Raw genomic sequence first — 15,928 nt, 5'->3', positions numbered from 1 at the left:
TAGTTTGATTTTTAATGTGGATAAAGGCTTTTTTCTGAAATGAACGTTGCCATGAAACTGTAACAAGCGAGAACATGTGAAAGCTTTGATAATGGAAGTAAGGAGCTTTGTTTAACGGCTTAACAATGTCACAAGGGCAGTAATTTTGTCAGTTTGTGCTCGCTTATCCTTTACTTTTATATTATAATAGCTGCCCCAGAGCTTGGCTGATTCTCATACCTGAGTCATACTAAACTTGGTCTCCCTCAGTTATATGTCCTCCTATACACAGCTATATGGTTGTTCTGTTTTGGGGGGTTTGTTTGTTTGCTTTTGTTTTTGTTTTTTGCCTTGTAATTTGGGGTTACATCTTGAGTATTCTAACCTTGAGTGTTCTAACTCATGGTGTAAGAGACTAAGAATTGTTTTTATACTCCTCCAGAAACAATGTTTTGATTTAGCAAGCAGTCAGCTAGCTAAATCAAAGTCCCAGTACTGGGGTCGTGCTGTCTTTGAGGTCCAGTACAAATCTCAGCTCATCTCTCCTTGTAACAGGACAGCTTGGAGTCTGATTACATGCACACTTTCCATAGTCTGTCTGGCAATGTGAGAGGAAGCAACTTTTTCCAGAATTGACTGTATCTCCATGGCTCTCCTCTTTCCAGAATTTTCTGATTCCGTTTCCAGTTTCTGTCATACGCCTCTTTAATCTTATTCTCTAAGCTGTTAAGGCTGCAACATCACTTCAGTTTTAGTGAACCTATGACTATATCCGGGAAAGAAGCTGAACAAAATGAAAGCTACCGGTGTCCTCTGCCCTCTGCGCTCAGCTCTCCTATAGCCCATGCATACGTCTTCTAACAGTGCTCTACAGGGTTGCGCTTTGTCATTCTGCCCACATCTTAATAGTTAGTGCCCACAGCTTGGTATAATAGAAATGATTTTTATCATCACCTAAGTGGAAACTGAAATTTTAGTAGGTCATATTAATTCCCCCCCTGTCTATGCTGTCAGGTCACCTCTGAGGTCCAGGTTTTCCTTTTGGGTATCGCTCAAAGGAAAGCATCAGGGATGTCTAGGACTGAGCCAAGGGAATCTTAGAAATAACAGAAGTATAAAGGAATAGTTTGTCCAGAAAGCACCGGCTGGAGGGAAACACAAACATCTCATTCAGCTTCTAGTTGTTACCATTCAAGTATAAACAGTAGGCTTGCAGTACATCTAAACAGAAGAAAAAAACGCATGGCGATATCATTCATAGGAAGACGTGGAGTCAGCATGCACAAAAATGAATAAATGTTAGAATTCTTCAGCAGTGTTCCAAACTGATTTGCAGCAAAGTGAACTCCCACCCTAGAAACCGTCAAATAGAAAGTGAGTAATGAGGCCAGGGGTCTTGTCGAGAATACTTGTGCACTGACTGCGAGAGCTGCATAGACTTGGCAGGTTCATAAGCACCAACCACAAACCAATTCAGCACAATTAATGCATTTGCATCTTAAATATCTGTTAAGGGTGCATTGTGTGTTATCTATGACAGCAAAATGGTGTAGTTGGATGAGAACAGAAAATTTTATTCAACTAAAACTTGAAGAAATGTATAGCTTGTCAGGCCAAATAGCTGACCCAAATCTCCTGACCCTCAGGGAAAAGGGAGGATTGGGAGAGATGCATCTGTGAATTTCAGATCATTAACACAATGGATCAGGTTATAGTGAAGAAATGTTTGAGAATGAGGAATCTGCTTTAGAATGTATTTTTAGGTACACTGATTTATTATGCTGGTTTCTTTGAAATTGAAAACCACCGGCTTTGTCCATTTAGCACCCCCAAAGGCACCTTTATTCAGAGGAAAGCCAGACTGAGCTGTGATGCTTCATATGCACAGAGAAGGTTTTCTGAGCAAGGCTTGAGGTCTGCACTGTTCCACAATAATTTTCAGGCAGGGTCTGCAATAGGACCAGGGGCCTGGGGCCAGGAATGTATAGAGCCATTGGGAAAGTTTACTTGAATGTTCTTTCTTTCTTAAATGAGTAGGTAAAATAATGCTGATAGGAAGATATTCCATTGTAAACTGTAGGAGAGTCCCTATTGGAAGACTAAGTTAATGCTCATTCAACCATTATTGAAATACATATCTCTAAAATATTGACATCATAAATATGGTATATGAACATTTCATATGGCCCAGTCTACTACATATGTTTCTGATATCTGCTAGGATGCTGCTGGTTTCTCCTGAATTTTGAGTTATTAATGAGAAATATTGTATTAACGAGTTTAAAAGGATTTTAGCAACTATCAAATCCAACCCATTTTTATATAAAAGAAACTAAGTAAGGAGAGGGAGTGCCTGGATTAAATTATAAAATATCAAGTAGTAAGACTGAGGAGTTGGTACATGGTTAAAAACAGTTCCTGCTCTTTCAGGGGCAAGAGTCATGTCCCATGACCTACATCTGGTGGCTTATAACCACAGCTCCATGGCAGCAGGTGGTTTTTTCTGGCTTCTATCAGGACCCCAACATAGGTAAGCATGTGTGCACACACATGCACATGCACACGTGCACACACACACACACACACACACACACGCACATGCACACGCACACACACGCGCGCGCACACACACACACACTTTATAATATCGGGTTTCCCAACGCACTATTCAATATTTCCTTCCCTATGCTGACACAATAAATCATTTCTTACAGGCAGGTTGCAAAATGGGGTTCTCCTTATAGTCTAGGACACTGCACTGTCTCTACATACAGGACTAATCTTGAAAGATAAGCCGGGCAGTGGTGGCACAGTTTAAAAGGATTTTAGCAACTATCAAATCCAACCCATTTTTATATAAAAGAAACTAAGTAAGGAGAGGGAGTGCCTGGATTAAATTATAAAATATCAAGTAGTAAGACTGAGGAGTTGGCACATGGTTAAAAACAGTTCCTGCTCTTTCAGGGGCAAGAGTCATGTCCCATGACCTACATCTGGTGGCTTATAACCACAGCTCCATGGCAGCACACGCCTTTAATGCCAGCACTTGGGAGACAGAGGCAGGCAGATTTCTGAGTTCGAGGCCAGCCTCATCTACAGAGTGAGTTCCAGGACAGCCAGGGTGACACTGAGAAACCCTGTCTTGAAAAAACATAAATAAATAAATGAATGAATGAATAAATAAATAAATAAATAAATAAACTATAAAAATGCATAAAACCCAATCAACATTAAATCTATGTCCACAAAAATATAGCCAGTCTAAAAATGTCAAAATATCCTGAAGGTTTATATCATGAAGATTTTCGACTATTATATAATATTTTGGAGGGTGTACATATCTATGTACATAAAACTGAGCAGAAAGAAACACCCAGAATGACATTCCCTTCAAATTATAATTTAAAAGAGGCACTGTCACTTATCGCAGGTCCCACACCTGCTAAGCAAGCACTCAATCTCTCAGATATATCCCATAATCCTTTCCAAGTTTTAATTTCTTCTGAAAGAGGGTCTCACTAAGTTTCTCAGATTGGCCTTTAATTTACTCTGTAGCTCAGACCTTGAACTTACAATCCTCATTCAATTTGTGATCCTCTTGGCCTGTAAGTTTCTGAGACCCAGACCTAAACCACTAGGCTGGCTTTGCCACACAACCCTATAGATTGATTTCTAGGAAAATTACTCCTATAAACTTGTTCGTTTACCATTAATTTGTATTAAATAAGTGAAGCATAAAAGAAGAAAGAGTAGTTAGCCACAAACTTTATAACTTGGAATTTAGAAAGGCGTAAATGGGGATTGTATATGGAAAGATTTTGAAGTATTCCACTTTCTTCCACTAAAACATGCTGCAAAAAATGTAGAAATGGGAGAGATTCTGTTGAAATTTGAAATAACCAATATATACACCTACAACAAACTTTTCAGTTTAAGAAAGATTGAATTTGTAACTCCCCAAATTTTTCCCTCTTACCATCATCCCGAGAGTGGTTATTATACTCATCTTGCAATGAACAAATGGAATATAAGGGGAATGTTACCTTACTCACATTTGTGCGATTAGAGAACATATTCCTGTGGGGTAGTCAAACTTTTCATTTCCAAATTTCATATTCAAGAAAGAACTGTGATCTCTGAGCGGAGACCCAGGAATCAGAGCACAGTAGGATGAGTATAGATTCCCCTGACACTGTAAACAAGACAGGGTGGCAATGCCAGCCCTTTTCAGTTCAGCTCCAAATCTTTGTCCCTGTGGTATCTGTTGCCAGATTTCTAGAAGGGACAAGTTAAAAAAAATTAAGAAATATAAGTGAACAGACGTATCTAATGACAAAGTCCATCTTTATCTTAGCTGCGCAAAGGGAAAGGATACTTTGAAATTAATGAACGGGTTAATCAGAGGAAACTTTGGAAGCCTCAGAATTTGAGGGTGTGGGCCTCATGGGGACCAAAGAAGCACAGCAAATGGTAGGAAAATCTCTTTCACATAGTAAAAATAAGCTTATAGAGGACATTAACCCACGAGAATGCGGCAGAAAATAAAAATAAATGCAGCAAGGACACAGAACCATTTATGACTGACAGAATCATAAATTGCTTCTGAGAGGGTAGAGTTGTGCTTAATTGCTATGGCTGATGTCAAGGGCAATGCTGACTGGCCCACATCCTCAGGCTCTTCCTGCAAACAGAGCCCTGGCCAGTGGCGCCGCGATCTGAGGCTATATGGCAATGTCTTGCGCTCTAAATTTGGCCCGCAGAAAGAAACACCCAGAATGACATTCCCTTCAAATTATAATTTAAAAGAGGCACTGTCACTTATCTCAGAGTTTTCACTATTTAGTATTCAGGAGAAAGTAAATATAGCACTATATATTTGTCCACAGAGGATAAATGGCCAGCAGGTACATCACAAGATGTTTGGTATCACTAACCATAAGAAGAGTATAAATCAGTACCACAGCGGGATATCACCTTATACATGTTAAGTTGGCTATTAATAACCAAACAATGGATAGCATGCGCTATTTAGAATGGAAAGAAACTGCAACCCTTGAACTTGTACTTCTGAGAATATAAAATGGTACAGCCACCACAAAACATCAAAAACATAATTGTTATTACTTATTAATTAAATTATTAAAGGAATGTTTCCCTATAATTCTGCCTTTATCCCCACCAACACCTTTTCCTCATAACTTCAGGCATTTGTGTTTCAAACCCAGTGAATCCATTGAGTGTAACCTGTCTGTCAACCTATCAGGGTATGGTTAGTCAGTCTCTCAAGGCCTGCATCTTTTAAGAAAACTAACTCTTCCCTAAGCAGTCACCACTTGCCGGTAGCTCCTCAGGTAGGGGTGGGACATCATAAGTCCCTCCTCTATTCAAACTGGTATTTCGGGTGGCTTGATCTTGTGCAGGTCTTGTGCATACAGTCTCAATCACTATGCGTTCATTACAACAGCACTGTCTTATCTGGAAAATTCTATGTTGCTGCAGATGTCTACTCCCTCTGGCTTTTACAGTCTATCTGCGTGCTCTTCCTCAACCATCCCTGAGCCTTATGGGAAGATGGCAAAACATAAATGTCCCATTTAGAGATAAATACTCCACAATCTTTTATTTTCAGTATGTTGACAGATGTGGGTATCTCTATTAATCAACATCTACTGCAAAAATAAGCTTTGATGAAGATTAAGGGATTCACTAATATATGGTTATACATATAATAATAATTTATGATAGAGTTTATTGCTATGCCCATTTAGGAGAATAAAAGTACTATGTTCTCTCCCAATGCCTATGACCTAGACAAATAGAGGTCTGGTGCCTAGTTAACAATGCCAGACATGAGTTTACACGTGAAGGTCATGAGACAACTTACAGGAGACTGTTCTTTCTATTTATCATGTGGATTCCAGGGATTGAACCCAAGTTGTCAGAATAGGTAGCAAGTGTCATTACCTGCTCGCCATCTTTCCAATCCTATTCCCTTATTTGTTGCTTCATGAGAAATGTTGACATTTGGTATTATCACTGAAAAATAGAGCTGTGATCAATGAACCTGAAACCTTACTAGTATGCAACAGATTAACGCCATGGTTTTATATAATGGACACAGAATGGCCTTTGCTTACCTTAATTTTAAGTTTCAAAAGGGAGCTATAATTTTTCTTTGTCAGTTTTATACATGTATATAGAGAATTTTAGTCTTTTTTACACCCCTTCCCCTCTCTTACACTGCTTTTCTCTCCCGCTGAAACCCTACTTCCCAACAAAGCGCTTCCTCCTCTCACGTATTGTTATTGTGGTGACCCACTGAGCGGGTTACTTGAATGAGCATGAGTGAGAGGTTATTTGCTGGAGTGTGGACAACTGATCAGTTGGCTCTCCCACCAAAGAAAGATATACACCATTCCTCCCAGCAAATTATAACTTCCAGTGGATCCTCGGGGAGCACTGGAGCCTCATAGCTCCTCCTCCATCCATGACAATGTGCTGAAAGGCTCAGTCTGTGCCAGCCTTGTTTGTAACATGTAACTCCTCCATGAGTACAACAGGTTTGTCCTATTTAACAGATGTCTAGTTGATGTCTCCCATTCTCTGGTTAATAATTCTTCCCACTCTTTCTTCTGTGATGTTCCCTGTGCCTTGGAGGGAAAGACATAAATGTCCCCTCTGGGCATTTCTCCATCACTTAAACTTTGACACTTTGACAAGTAATGACCTCCACATGAACCACCACTTGCTAAGAAAAGGAGCTTTCATAATGAAGACCAAGTGCAGCGCTAATCTATGAACATAAATATGAGTATTCTTAAGGTAAAGACGAGCATTTAGAAAAACAATAAGAGTTGATTATCCTGGGCCCTATGATCCCACTAACCACAGACTGTCAACAAAATTTACAGTATCAAGCATGAAATCCTTCCTTTGGAGCAGGTCTCCAATGGAATCAGAAAGAAGTTGACTGTCTCCATAATAGGCATGTCGCTCTATACCTAAGACACAGTTTTCCTGGCTTGAGTTTGGCCTTATACAATTCTAAACCCTCATAGCTCTTAGGGATTAGAGTCGGATGTGACCATTGATAACTTTTTCCCCCAGCGACCTGCACGGCACTCTCTGGTACCATGAACGTTAGCCTGCAGCGAAGAAAGAATTTCCATCATAGTACCAACTGATTTATCTATGTCTTAGCACCAGTGTAGTATCTTCAGCATTAGGTTGGTGAGTATTATCAAGGTTGGTGGGCAACCAAGAGCAATGGGCATAGCTTCAACATTGTTTGGTAGAATTTTTGATGCGTCTCTGGGAGCCATTAATGTTATGCAGTGTGAACTTTAAAAATTAACTTATATTGATTTTAGGAAATGAAGCCAAAGATATTAAATACTGCTTTGATCATTTTTTCTAAGTACAAATTGGATAGAAAACTAGATATATGGTAGGCATTTAGCATTTCAACAATTATAAATACCAAAAGAACTGATTTCTGGGAGTGGAAAAAGGTTCAGTAATTAAGACGTTTACTCCTTTGTTCTCCAGAGATCCTAAATTCAATTTCTAAAACTTAATGTAACCCAAGCTCCGGGGTATCTGACATTCAGCTTTGGCCACCACTGGCATCTACACTTAAATGTGTGCACGTGCATTCGTGCACACACACACACATGTAAATGAACATATTCTAAAGTAAAATAATTTTAAATACAACTGATTTAAGATTGGTATTTGCTTTATTATAATCACTTAAAACCTTTATATGCATAATAATTATTTATGGAATAAAATAAGTGTTTGTATATGTGATCTTCTTAATCTTCATAAACTTCGAAAGAAATCTTTAAAAGGTCAATCATGCTGTGATGATTCTCTTGTCCACTCAATTGTTAAGTGCAGAGTAGTTTCATTTGAATTGCTTTAATCTATTTAAAATAAATTAGAAGTTCTATTTATGCCTTATAATTGTGGCACTAGAGACTGAATCTGAAGAATCACAAGCTTAAGACCATGGAACTACAGGCGGTTCCGGATCAGCTCAGGGTATAGAGCAAGACCATCCAAAGTGTTAGCAAAAAAAGAATAAAAATAGTAAGAGAAAAAAAGCCAAAGAAAAGATAAAAAAGCATTAAAAGGCCACATTTATGCAGAGAAGGAGCAATATATAGAAGTATAACAACTAAACACACAAGAGACTTTTGTATTAAATTCTGTTCTTATTATTTTTGTTAAGAACAGATTGGGTTCTTCTTACAGAAGTTGCATTTAATGTGTTTATTTGAGAAGTCTACTCATGACAGTTCCAATTTGACAAAGCTCATAGTGATGCCTGATAAATGATAATTTTATCAGGATCATTCTAGTTAAGATCAATTCTAGTTGATACCTAACATTTAGGGAAATGTGTTTTGGAACTAGGGCTGGTGAGATGGCTCAGTGACTAAATTGCTTGGCATGCAAGCAAGAGATGAGGGCTTTGGATCCCCAGTACCCCAGTACTTGCTTGGTCACCTGCCTGTACTCTGGCCTCAGAAGGGCAGGGTCGGGGGGTATCTATGGAACAAACTAGCAAGAGTAGCCATACACATTTAACAAGCTCTGGGTTTGGCTGAGAGATGTTGCCTCATATAACAAGGCCATACTCAACTAAAGAAGATTCCAGCATCAACTTTTGGCCTGCACACTCACACACATACATGTGCCCACATACATAAACAGGCATATACACAATCATGCTCACAAACACACACATTTACTTGTAGAGAAGTAAAAGAGCAAACAAACAAAAAACACCAATATGTTCCTTTGAATTTTCAACAATCAACCTCAGATTGGGAACATAGTAAATGCTAATAAGTATTAGCTCATTGATAAAACAAGTGAGCAAGCACTTTTGTAGTTCAAACATCAGTTTCTAGCCTCAACATCCCTTTCTTTGTGTTGAGATCCCTCACTGTTATGAAATTAAAGTAGAAATAATAATGTGTAATATATGTAGAACAGTGATCCACTTTTCTTCCCAGAGAAAGGCAAGGCTTGATTAGGAATGACCACTGTACTATCATAGTGCCTTGGGAATCAATGAAACAACACTGCCCATAAGAGTATCATTGTGACCAGAGATTTAAGTTCTTGGAAATTTCATTGTTCTTGATGAACTGAAATTTCTTACTGATGCTTTTTTTTTCTTCCCAGAACCAATCCCATAGGAAGTTTAGATCTATAAGGCATAGCTTGTGTCATAATTACAGATATCCAAGATCCTTCAGACATTTGACTCAATTTTCTCTACATTTATAAGAGCATTTCATTATGTCAGTAGATGGGCTTGCTCTAAATCTTGGGAATTTGAAAAGAGAAAGGAATTTCTCTTCATAGTAATACATAAATACATACATATAGATCATTAATATACATATGTAGCCCTTTAATCCACCTCCTGCAAACCAGTAAGAGCCAACTAGTTACCTTTGAGAGCACATGGTGCCCATTGCTGTTCATAAAATCTTTGTTTCATTCATCTCTGCCTAGTGAAACATATTTGTCCTCAAATCCTTTCAATACAGAATTCTCTGCTCAGTTCCTGCCATCCCATTTGTAGTGTCTGTTCCTCAAGCAACTTAAACACTCTGCTGTTGCGCATTTTACAGCCTCAAATTTTGAAGAGTGCTTACTCTGAACCATTATGTACATTTATTTTATTATCTATGAAAGTCTTAGGACAACGGACAAACTCAGATCCATCAATCACACCTGCAAAACAGCATATCAGTGTTTGTTGCAGGAATGAATAAAGGGATGGCAGGAATGTGGTATCTTGGAAGAAGAACGTGTAATCTTGCTAGGGCAGGAGGGCAGAAAAACCTTACATGGAGGATATTTAATCCAAGATTTCGATAATGAAGAGGCATTTTCTTTACAAAATAAAAGCACATTTTCCCTTGATATGCATTTTTTGTCTGGTATGATTCTCTGTTTTCAAAGTGTGGATTTAAATTGTTTTTCACTGGAAAAATTAAGTTGCAAATAAAATCCTGCTCCTGTTATCGGAGAGAACTCAGAATGCCTACAGTACTGGAGTCTCATGTTTATAATGGGACTTTGCCATGATTGATGGTTTAGTTCTCTCTATAACTGTGTTTTATTTCCAAGTTTAGGGAAGGGAGAGCCTGGGAGACAACCATTAAAGCCATTGACTTCCTTAGGGATCCTGGTCAGGCTTTATAGAGTGGAGTGAAGGGCTGAACTTTACAGCACTAGGCTGAACTCCCTCAGCAACAGGACAGAGAGAGGCGCCAAGGAAAAGCAAGTGACTGTGGGACAAAACCAGAAAAAGCTGGTTGTCTTCATGGGCAGAAAGAGCATCTGAGTATCCAGATCTGGGGCCTGTGGCTGGGGACTTCTGCCTTTGCACTAATGTGCCTTAGTAAGTTCGACACTGCCCATGTTTTGCTAATCTCCTGGTCAGAAAAGCCCCACACAATCTTTCCCAAGTGCTCTCTCCTTTCCAGATTCAGCAAATCTGCAAGGCAAGATGCCACCCGCTCCCATCTCCACCCTCCAAACTGTCCTCATTCTTAGCGGCCTTTGTCCACATTTACTGTTCCCTGGGGGACTCACTGACATTCTGGGCTGCAAGGCAGGAAGTCCAATGCCCTGTCCTTTCATATGGCCCATGACAAAGCTGTGAGTGGCTGGAGTCTGCGCCTTTTCTATTTCCCCTACAACCTAAAGAATGAAGCATCTTCCCAAAGTAACCATTCCAGCATGTTTGTCTCTTCAGTCCCTCTGGTAATGGGAATCACATGGGGAGAGAGAAAGAAAGACAGAGAGAGTGAAATATAATACACAATTTTTATCACAGTAGTTTCAAGGAAAGTACAATCTCTTTTCAGAGAAAAAAAGGTAACTATGCAACATACCTCCAAACAATGCCTAATTTGTGTTTCTGAGTCAAAGCACAATATAAATTTGCAAAAGCCCAACCAATGAGAAAGACTGCATTGGGAGATGTTTTCATAGTGGATCTGGGAATTAAGTTACAGCATGAACTGTGAGAAAGAACTTTACAGGATAGAAAGTAGGATCACATTCAAGAGAAGGGGGGAAATCTCTTGGTAAAGAGATCTTGGGGATAATGTGAGGAGCAGGGGTGGAGAGGCATGAGTGGAACAGCAGAGTTGAGAAATAAGTGGATGTAAACTCAAATAAATGATTGGTCAGACCAGATCGAGGCTGTAACTTCTTGAGGTGTGTCCCCAAAGGAGGATCTTCACATACCCCTGCCATTTAGGCTGGGGCCTTGTCTTCCTATAAATAGTCCTTCAGCCTGTGACATTTGGCTAGCTGCCAATAACTTTCCAATTAGAAGGGATCCCTCTGTGCTGGAGAGATGGCTCATCAGTTAAGAGCATGGGCTGTTCTTGCAGAATACCTGGGTTTGATTCCCAGCACCCACATGGTGCCTCTGGACCATCTGTAACTGCAGTTCCAGGCAATCTGATGCCCTTTTCTAGCTTCCTCTAGCACCAGAGCATGCATGGTGAATTAAAGCACAGCAAGTAAAACAGCCATATCTAATAGATAGGTAGATAGGTAGATAGATGGATAGATAGATAGATAGATAGATAGATAGATAGATAGATAGATAGATAGATACTCCAGAAGGGGTCTTTCTTGGTCTCTGCTATTTTCTTACTATGGAGAGCTGTTCCCTAGAGTTCTGTCAGGTAGAGAGTCCAAGGTCAGGGCATCGGAAACTTCAGTGTCTGACAAAGTTCTGCTTTCTTGTCATACCTGACAGTCTTATCCCTTGTGACACATCATGAAAGGAGCCTCCAGGCAGTCTGCACACCAAAATGTAACTGTCTGCCAAAGGCCCCATCTCATACCATAACCTTAGGTTTTGTTCAGGTTTAAGCTTTAAGGGGAGGTGAACCCATATCACAACAGGACCTTCCCAGCCCAAATTTTAATTTTGCTGACGAAAATTTTTCTTGCCATAGTTTTGTTACTATGTCATGCTTTAAACTTTCTTTTAAAAGTTTCATTTGAGCACTTTATAAAGTTATTGTTCATTAATGTTTTAGGACATGAGCTTATCTATTTTTCTCAAAGGACCCAAACCAATTTTGGCTTGGGAAGTTTTAAATATAATCAGATTAAGTCTTCAGGAAAAAAAAATAAATGAGCAAATTTCCTGTACCCAACCACTAAATATTGTCTCAGGAGTAATAAACTAATGCACTTTTTACCCATCACCCCAAAGAGCACAACAGTGAGACTGTGTGTGTACTTGCTTGAGAAAATGGCCTTGTTGGGTACTGAGCATAGGGTGGTGAGAACACATCTGTTTTCAGAACCTAGAGAACCAGAGATCATGAAGCCAAGCCCTGGCTGCCCTAGGAGAGTTAACCTAGGCACAGGAGACCCTGCCAGCTCCAGAACCAGAGGTCTTGGGTTCTTCTTGGTGTCTTTTCCTGCAAAGAGATGTGCATGATGCTTTGTTGGTGCCAAGAAGTGTCCCCTGTTTGATCTTTCCGTTAATACTAGCCATGGGGTGGGTTCCGATGTCCTTTCAGAGTTATATGCAAAACCAAGGTTCAAAAAACTTGAGTAATTTTCTCCAACTCATATAGCACATCTAACCCTAAACTTGCTTATATTCCCCCAATATGTAGTTCTGGGCTTCTAGTATACAATGAAACATTTAGAGGTTGTTTCAAGAAAAGTGCCATAGTAGAAAATTTTCAAAGAGTTAACAGTTCTTAAGTGCAGAGGAGTTTTTAAGTATATGTCTTATATATATATATATAAACGTGTATTTCAAGAGGCCAACTGTGCAGGGAAGTCTGTGGAATCTTTTGAAGAAGAACTTGAGAGGCAACATAAATGTGAAAGAGATTGCAGAGTTTGCTCTGTGCCCTACTGGGATCTGGTATCTATTTATTTTTACCATTAAGACCTGTGTATGCAATAGCTAATTACCATTGGCGGTATGTAAATTATCCTAATTTGCAGTTTCTTAAGGTTTAAGGTTTTGTTTGTTTGGCTGCTTTACCACTTAGTTACAAATTATAAATACTCACAAATTGTAGAAACTAACATAGGCACCTTAATTTAAAATGCTATTTTCAGAATCCTTAGTATTGATACTAGAGCAGAGTCACCTTTTGAGGTGAGCAGGATTGAGTGATTCGAGGTGAGTGTGTGATTGCTTAGTTGGTGACCTTACTGGAAGCAAAACTGGAGCATTTCACAGGATCCCACCACAGCTAGGGAGGACAGTCAGCCTCCTTCTGATGGGAAAACTAATGAAGGAAGAGGCATTCTCACATGGGTGGAAAGAGTATCACATGGGTGCTGTCCACGTGTATGAATTCTCTCAGTGAAGAATTGGCCCATGCCTGGATGTCAGTGTACACAGTACTGTTGGTAATCCAGAGTTTGACAAAGACACCCTCATCTATCCCACTCCCTCTTCAAGATTTGTTCACTGCAGGACTGCAGATTTTAATCCTAGTCTTGGTTCAGAAGTAGCAATAGATCAGGTCCTATACAGAGATCAGACAAGCCCTCTCCTCTACCTGGCCAGCAGAGAGTTTCTCCCCACATATCAGGAACTGCTCTGTGTTGATGCCGGGACCTTCCACTTGAGTTTACAAAGCCAGCTCAGTTCGAAGTAACTTGAATGACTGCAAAGCAGCACACGAGGCATGACTCCTCTGGACATGAGAAGGAATTAAAGGGCGGGACAGTCAAATATGGTGGGTGTCTGCAGCCTCCGCTTCGGGAGGGTCAAGAATTCAAGGCCAGCCTGGAGTGTAATATGAACGTAAAAGCTTAAAAAGTATGTTGTTTGCAATATGTTGCCAAACATAGCTGCATACAGATCTTGAAAATACATTATCAAGCGTGTTCTGTGGCATGGATTGTAGAATCTCGAGGATAGAATTCAAATTGTTTTGCTACAGACATTTAAGTGCTTTGTTTTGAATTAAACAGAGCCTTAAAGATTTTATACATTTGATCCTTTCTTCCTTGATTTTGTAAAGGACAATGTAGAATAACTTTATCATTCCATGGCAACACCATTACTGTTGCAGTAAGGCCATTTAAGTATATTGTAGGGAGCGCTGTGCCAGCATCCTTATCAAATGAATTCACCATTTTTATATACTTGACGGATAATAATGCTTCTAGACTTTATATACTTAATAACACCGGTATACTTTACATACTTTCTAAATAACAAGACATATATTTTACATGTAATGAAATGTGTTCATGTTTTCCCATAAATAATATTCCAGTCTCCTTTCTAACATTCCACTTATAAGAAAATGGGGGCTCCTATATAATGGTTTTGAAACTCTAGTGAGTGTCTCAAAGGGAATATAACAGCATTGCCCTTCTCCCATGATCTTGGAAACCTTAAATCTTTTCCACATTGGGTCAAGTGTCAAAGGCATTCCTGGTTTACCCTAAATGTGCCTCTTTGTCCTAAAACCATAGTAAAGCACTGTTAGTCAGTCAGAGGCAAAGGAACCATGTGTTTTGAGGAATCAGATATAAATGCTATGACATCCAAGAGGATTAATTGCCTTTCCCGGGAACATTAGGAAATGGATGTATAATTTTTGATTATGCATAAATTTCAAACTTTCCATCAAAGTCAAATTATGCTGATGTTAGTCAAAGCTACTATCGGCATTGATTCAAGAACCTGCTGATGGAGTGAAAATACACAGAAACTTGTTAACAAGAGGTACAATTATCTGCAGCTCAGCAAATAGTGCCAGAGTGGCATGTAATCTGCTGAGCTCAGACAGCCATGGCGAGTGAAGATCTCTTTTCTTCGCTTCCCAGTTAGTATTTACAGTTGGAAGCAAGACATGGCTGCAATCTAAGTGCTGCACCTAACCAGCGAGCTGATGGCTTGATACTTTGTTTCCTGACACTGTGAATAGCTACGTTCTTAACCACTGCCTGCTATGCTGTGTTAAGACTGCGAGCAGCACGGAGCTGTTGTCTACGAGCAGCATCCCTGGAAGATTTTCTGCATCGTTTAGTTGTTTTGTTTCTTGATAGACATACTGGGTGTTAAAAACAGAGGACTGAAACTTGTGAATTGTTTTGTCTCTTTCTTTGTTCTTCTGATGATTATTTCTGTCTGCAACACACACGAACAGATACACAAACACAGAGTAGACACGTTCCTTCCCAGTCACAACTGTATACTAGGCACCTTCTTAGCACTCATAAAGAAAGCCTCCCCACCCACTAGCCTGTTCTCTTGAAGCTTGCTCTCCTATGTAAAACCCTAAAAGAATTAAGGAAGCATGGACAAGCCAGGAAGCATGACTAACTGTGAAAGTATTCCACATAAGAAGAAACTTGAACAACCATGCCGTGCACTGCTAACAACTGAAGTTACAGGGTAGATTTGGGCTTATACTCATTTGGTTTCCTACAGAGGATGCAGCTGTGAGTGCTTGAACACACTCTGTAATTTGAATACGAAGTTTCCAGATTGCCAGCTGTGTGACTCTGGATAAACTGTTTAAATAACCTTTAAACAGAGTCTACATTATTAAATTGTGAAAATTTAGATGCGATGGCATGCGAAAATGCCAGAACATATTAAATCTTTAGTGTGTAATTAATTTTCCCTTTTCCTTATACCACCCTTTAGTTCTGAAGCACTTCATGGGTAACTCCATTGTCAAAAATGAGCTGTATGTCAGAAAGATGAATCACCGGGACCGAATGCACTAGAAACCAAAGATGTAGATGTCATTTTTGTAGCAGAAAGTACACACTTATTCTAGGCTCTGGAAACTAGGAAAACGACCCTTAAAATAGTAACAACTGAGTATTAGTGAAAGTGGGCAGTGACACTGGAGTGACTGGGGACCAGCGAGTAAAATCCGCCAAAGTATGAAAA

General features: G+C 39.5%; 1 protein-coding gene across 1 annotated transcript in view; it reads left to right on the top strand.

Moving 5' to 3' along the window:
- Window positions 1-15,928, top strand: part of Crb1 (crumbs cell polarity complex component 1) — a 139,679-nt gene that overhangs the window by 112,229 nt on the left and 11,522 nt on the right. The gene's annotated exons all lie outside the window — the stretch shown is intronic.

Source organism: Apodemus sylvaticus, chromosome 12 (assembly GCF_947179515.1).
Source record: "Apodemus sylvaticus chromosome 12, mApoSyl1.1, whole genome shotgun sequence".
In the NCBI taxonomy this organism is placed as follows: Eukaryota; Metazoa; Chordata; class Mammalia; order Rodentia; family Muridae; genus Apodemus; species Apodemus sylvaticus.
This window is presented reverse-complemented; position numbering and strand designations above follow the sequence as displayed.